The sequence below is a fragment of the Adiantum capillus-veneris genome, chromosome 19, assembly GCF_014529385.1.
Source record: "Adiantum capillus-veneris isolate H3 chromosome 19, ASM1452938v2, whole genome shotgun sequence".
NCBI classification, from domain to species: domain Eukaryota; kingdom Viridiplantae; phylum Streptophyta; class Polypodiopsida; order Polypodiales; family Pteridaceae; genus Adiantum; species Adiantum capillus-veneris.
This window is the reverse complement of record NC_140949.1, coordinates 32756003-32763045: the sequence shown is the minus strand read 5'-3', so window position 1 is coordinate 32763045 and position 7043 is coordinate 32756003.

Below are 7043 nucleotides of genomic sequence, written 5' to 3'. Positions count from 1 at the left end.
AACTTTCACAAGATTGGTTATAGTAGGGCTGGTCCAATTATCCTACTCTTATGTGCAAAAACTTTGCTTGGAAAGCAGCTCACTCTCAATTATCTGGGAAGGAATTCACATTGCTAACCCCGTCTCCTAGTATGGTTACTGATAAGATCTCCGAGCATCTTTTAATCTTAGTTATTCTCTTCAGGCTACCAAGCTTCCAGTGCTTTTTTCCACATATAAACATCATAAGAATAAATTTAGATGGATATCAGATGCTTCAAATGGTATTTTTACTGACATTACTAAAGATATCACCCTTCTCAAAATTTGATTCTATTTGTGCAACTAAACAAAAAATCTATTCTAACTTCCTTCAAATACACTATAACCCCTTTTGGCTAGTAGAAAACTCCACTGAAGTCACTCTTAACCTCCCTAAACATATATTCCATCTCTTCACAACAGATACACTCAATGCTATGAAAATATACCTTTGGATGGAGAGATAGGACTGAAGAATATTCTATTACAAATGATTGGGTTAGCATTCAAACATGTTAGGAAGAAAGGTTTCTTCTACATTTCTCTCTCTAATAAACCAAGATAGATTAAAAAACCCCACTCTGCTCACCTCTTACACTTCAATGAGGAGAAACTATTTAGTAACATTTCTTGGGTTCTCGATAGTTGCACTATACTCTTCGGACGCTAGTGCTTTAATCAAAACCTTGGCATTAATATGGGATTTTCTTGCTCACCCTTTATGTGTAATTTATATTTAGCCTTCTTTGAATACAAATGGTTTCTCATAACCATGGGAGATAAAATTGACTGTCATAAACTCTCCCTATTTAAGGACACTTACATGTATATGGATGACATCCTAATCCTCAACAATAAAACTTTTTCGGAGGAAATTAATATTATTTACTCTAACTGCCTCAAGATTGAACCAACTTAGGGTCGAGGTTTTACTACAACCTCTGGCTTCTTTTCTACCTTGCTACGATTCCTTAACTTCACAATTACACTTCATAACCCATGTAATGGAGGCTATGACCACCGTTTCACTTGGAAGAGAGACCTATTGAATATCCCTCCCATAGAAATCATAAAAAGTAATAGTAACCGACCTCATAAAGTTGCTCTTAGTACATGCATTAACCTCCTGTACTTGATCTTATACTCTTCCTCTAACTGCTTCTTAGCATGGGAAGACATCAAGATGCTTATTCACAAGTTTTGCTTTAATGGATTCGAGAGGAGAGACCTAGTAAGCAAAATCACCAAGATTATCTCTCGAAATGACTGGCCTGGCTTACAATTCAGCCATGCCAACCTCATCTCTCTAATTAGGTAGTAGGCCCATACACAATGGGCATACTACCGACCCATTGTGTATGGAGCCTGGGATAGGGCAGGCGCGCGCGCGCACACACACACACACACACACACACACACACACACAAGTGCAAGTAACACTACTTGGTGTTGGTCAAAATTCTCCTCGAAAACATTAAAAGGCTTGGAGCTTCCACATCCTTTGTGGAACGCTCTCCCTAAATTGGTAGTTGCCCTTGGGACTTAGGCCTCATAAAAGAACCTTCCTATGGGGAACATGAGTCTTTTCTCCTCCTAGGGAAGCATGCCACACAATAATTCTCCTTTCCCCCCACTCTTCGCGCAAAGCTTACTACTCCTACTCCTCTGTGTCGCTGGAGTCTGCTCTGTTCACTCCTAGCGAAACACACAAACAAACACCCCCCCCCCCCCTTCCGCCCCTTCCTTATTGGATTAAAGTTGGTGATTGCCATTGGATTGTATTCTCCTTGTCATGATAACAGATCGTTCACGATTTGCCTTGAATGTGGCTCCTCTAAACATGTACCAAATTGGGTATTTATAACCAGGTGAGGGATAATTCTTATCCCTCACTTAGCCTTGGCTCTTACGTATTCTGTGTGTGTACATGAAAAGTGAGTTTTTGAGTTCGCGAACACTCACTTACTGTGTGGCTATGGGGATGGTTGAACACAAGGAGGCATCTCAGGTTGGTTTGATAGCTAATGGTAATTACGACCGTATATTTTGGATTAACAATATTCATTAACTGAGTGCGTCTGCATCGTTTTCCCTCTAACATAGGTTGCACTGTTGATTTTTACTCGGCTTTAAGTTTCACTGGCAGCGTTTGGGCGAAACCATATTACACCTTTGGCTTGGTGGAACCCCTATATAAATGATGTTTTGGCTCTAGTTAAGGCTAATTTATGACAAGCCAATGTGGTGCATTAGTTTACTAATATCTGCCGTGATTTTGGTGAAACTCTTTCCTAACACTACACTGCCTGAAATTTGTTTTTTAGGGAAATGATAGGGTGGTATAATATACCCTTGAAAGGTAATGGTGTATTTGGTACTACTAGCCCCAAGGGGCAATTGTTATGTGCACTTGGTGGTTTGTTGACTGCATATTGTGGAGTAACCCTCGTTCCATCTGATACCGAGTTCGTAGTGAGATACCAACGTATTAATGGGTGCTACTGTTTGTATACTAGGGTGTGATAGTTCTTAAACTTTGTTAAGTCCAGCTTGATTAGATTTAGTAGGTCTTCATCTCATTTGACATACTAATTGTGGTATGATAGATTCCATATGCCCAAAGTGGGTCTTTAAGATTTTGTTTTGCTTAGCCAAGATGGTAACCTTAAAACTATCAATGGGATTTTTTGTTGTTTAGAAGTTGATGATTCGAAGAATTTAAAGCTTGTGGTACTTGAAGAAGCCAGAGGATTTTGAGCTTGATAAAACTGGCAACATGATTTGGTTATTGAAAAATTGATCTATGGGATAATATGGGGGTTAAGACACGGATCAGAAGGGGTGGTGGCCTTTTGATAAGAATCATATATATGCTATTATCTATTTAAGGTCTAAAACAATGGGGCTATATAGAAACCATACTTATAAGTACTTTCATAAATATTTGGGATAATAAACCTTTTTTCAAAACAATAAAAAACCAAAAGAACTAGAATACGTAAACACTTTGGACTATAGTTTTAAGTTGAAAAAGGTTGTAAGTTGGACATGGATAACAACTCATATAGTCCATTGACCCTTGTGAAACACATGCAAGGCTAACGCATATGTTGTCTTGTTTGGATGTATGCAGGTGAGGACTCTATCTTTTCTTGGAATTTTTTTGGGCTTGAAAAAAATGATTGCCCTTGACATCACTGGCTCTTGCTACTGCTTGTGACATACTTTTTGGATCAACTATTATATATTTACACTAGAATGAGATCTCATTCTTATAGCCATGTACATAAATAATTCTAAGATTGAGTTGTTTTTGTATTAATCATTGTCACTTGTCTAAAGCCAGTTGTCTTTTGAGCTCAAAAGTTCTTTTATGTCTTATTATATAAGTAAAACACACACACACACACACACACACACGACTTTTCACAGAGGATTACACACTCAAGCAAGGAGTAAACTATCTGCTATTGATGTTACTCTATAGGGAGTAAGATCATCGATGGTGGTCATCATCTGTGGCAATAAGGTGTAGGTTTGGATCTCCCTAGCTCAGTAGCTCGATCGATTAACTTACCTTTGGTGGCTGATATCTGGGCTATGCTGAGTTGTCTATTCCTTTTTCTGCCTAGTAGGTGGTCTAAAAAAAGTTGTAATCTGCCTCTAAGACTCCTTTGCTGGTCTCTGCAAAACAGGCTCTTTGTGTCGCGTAGCCCGAGTAGAAATAACCCAAGACATTGGTGAGATAGGCATGTCTTCTTGCTCCAATTGTGGGAAACACCTCTACATGTGCATAGTATTTGCTATTGGCATTTATCCTATAATTTGTAAGCTTGTAAGAAGGGCCACATGGAGAATTATCAACCGGATAGCCACTCCAGCTTTGTGCATAAATAAAGCCCAACACTATGCTGTACATTACACTTTGCTAAAAGTATTTCTAGCCTTTTTTGTGTATTGAGTCCACCTTTACTAAAGTGTGTGCACTTCTCTCTCTAATTGTCTAAGCTATGGCTACCTTCATCTTCAAGCCACCTTGAGTCCATTGCTTCCAAACCCAACAGACATCTCTAATTCTGATATCTCTTGACCTTGGATAGTGGTCCCTAATATGCCAATTTTGACCTCAAGTTGATGTGAAGAGGTGCATATCTGACCAATAACGCATCATATCCCCCAAGATAAATGTGTATCCATGTAGCTAGGTCTAGTCACAAACTCATCCCCCGTTAATTGGAGAATATGCTCTCTATAGAAAGCCATCTTCGTGCCCAACTCTCATGTCGGAAAAATCCAAGTCCTCCTAGTGTCAAGCTGAGACAAGTTCTGACGGATGGCCTTGGTGATCTCAGAGAGTGCATCCAAAGAGTACCGTGGAAAGGAGCCAATCTATTCATACTAAAACCATGTAACTGAAAGCTAAGAAAGCAAATTTGGGTGTGGAAGGTGCCATAAATTGTGCATAAAGAAGATCAATCTGGTGAGTGCCTCAACCACAAGTGGAGATGTTGCCAGCTCTGCTCTGATGATCTCATGTGGTACTGAAGCCTAAGCTCTTATCATAGAAACCAAAGGCCTCTCCATACATCTCCACCCATCAAGGCTACTAGATCTGCTGTCGTGATACATTGAAGGTCCCCATATCTGGACTCCATAAAGCATAGCTGATGTCACTAAAGTATCAAAGAGCCATAGCTTTGTTTGAGGTCCCTAGAACTGAACCTGCAAACACATCCTCTCTAATCTTCCTAGGGTGGCATAAGCTCTGGTCAATCTAGTCTCAATTTCTCTCCTCAAAGAAAACAATGGCCTGCTGAAGACTATCCAAGGTAAGTGTGCATCTAAATACTCCACTGACTCTTGGCCATAAGAAAATGTGGGTGTTCATCTCCTAATCCATTATGGTGTGGTATTGAATACCATAACCTTGGTTTTTGCTAAGGTTGAATGACAATCCAGTATTGCGGGAAAACGCATGTAAAGCATCTAAGTGACACTGCACTCTCTCTGGGGAATTAGAAAGCATCACAATATCATCAGCATATACCAACAACGAAATCCATGTCTCAGCCAACTGAGCTCCTTTGTCACCTCTATCACCTCCTCTCTCAATGTAATCAAAAACCTCCTCCACATACATTCCAAAGAGCATCGAAGATAGTGGACATCCCTGCTTCACCCCATTGTTGATTGCACTATATCAGATAACCTCTCTGGGGTGCAAACTTGTCCTCTCACCAACTTGTAGAGTGCCATAATCCCCCAAATAAGCTCTATGGGTACCCCCATCTCCTGTAATCTGTGCATCAACCTGTCTCTAGGCACTATGTCAAATGCTTTGCAAAAATCCACAAAGCTACAATAAATCCTCCTCCCATGTGATCTACCCTCCTCAATAATAGCTCTGAGCGTCAGAATGTGATCAAGAGTAGAAAATCCCCACCTACAACCCGCTTATCCCACTACTCGCATGCCGGATCTCTCTGACCATCTGCTCAAGAATAGATGCATACACCAATACCAATGTGCTCAATCATAATAGTATGATAGTTCCTAGGCTTCACAGGGTCCCTTTCCTTGAAGATAGGCACTATAGTAGGCAAGCTCTAAGTGTTAGGTAGACCCTCACACATTTCACGAACATCGCTACTAGAAGCTCTGCAATCATATCTTTGGCATGTATAAAATGCTCTACTACCAGGTCCTCATGATCATAAGATCTCCCAGTCCTCATCTTGTCAATCAATTTCCTTACCATCTCTGCAGTAAAGAAATCACAAGTATGTGGGCATGGGTCTAGCGGATCTGGAAGCGGTGGCTGTCCAGGAACCGTGTACAAAGATGTCACATACTGACCCCATACCTCCATGGAAATGATGCTAGGAGGAGGTGAGTGCTCATGGAAGAGTCTCCATGCATCCCACTAGTCTTGGCTCAAGAAAGTTGGTAAAGATCATGCTCTTATCGAGCCAAGAAAGCTAGCTTCTTTTGTTGCACTGGGCACAAAAAGCCTATCGATAGGTGATAACTCTCAATAGTATCTCTGTGTGGAGCTGCACTCTCATGTCTCCGCATTCCTCATTGTACTAGCCTATTCTAGGGCATACTCCTAGAAGACTGTCTCTGCTTAGGTTGAGTGTGCGGGTTTGCCTCTCGTGATTCATCATGAAAAGTCTCTAACAATATGTGGATCCTCAGTGCATAAGTGTTTGTAAATCCCATCAATGTAAACACGATCAATCTCGGAGGCAAAATATATCGAGTAGGTGCTACACCTCATGCCCGTTAGGTAGTATTGAACTAAAAGGGAAATGGTCCATGTCAACAAGAGAGCATGATCCACTACTATGCCAATGGGCCTGGGTCCAATTGTGAAATCTTATATATACAGGATAAAATTCGATTGAGCCATGGCATAATCCATTGTGCTAGCTCCATGTCTATGTGGAAAGCAAGTAAATTGAGCTATTGTGGGAAGTTGTTGTAGGCCATTGAGTATGGTCAATGCGGTGAAGCCCCCATCTCCATCAGATATCTCCTGTACTCAGGGTACATCCTGTGAGCATCTCTCAAGCCCCATGTCATTGATATCTAGCTCTCTCAACATCTACTTTGAGGTATTATAAAAGTTTGTTTGATGATTTCTCATGTGTGCATGAAAGTCCCCCAAGAGAATGATATCACCATCCCTGGAAAACTCCCATATGTCCTCTGTCTAATACAAAGAAAGGGGACTGTCCTCTAGGTGAGGCATACACTGATGTGTTGGAGGCAAAGTAACATATAGCAATGTACAAATATATCTGTCTTAGCCCTCAATCTCACCCACATGCATCTGGCTTGATCATCTCTCCAAACAATGGGCATAAGAGCGTCTCTAACTCCTCTTCAAATAGGAATTCTAGTCCTCCTTATCCTCTACCCCTATGCTCTAATCTTGTCTTTGCTTGACAAGCTATCTCCCACATATATCAAATCACATGTGGCATAAGCTGTCCTGGTGCCCGATGTGTCTCTAAGTA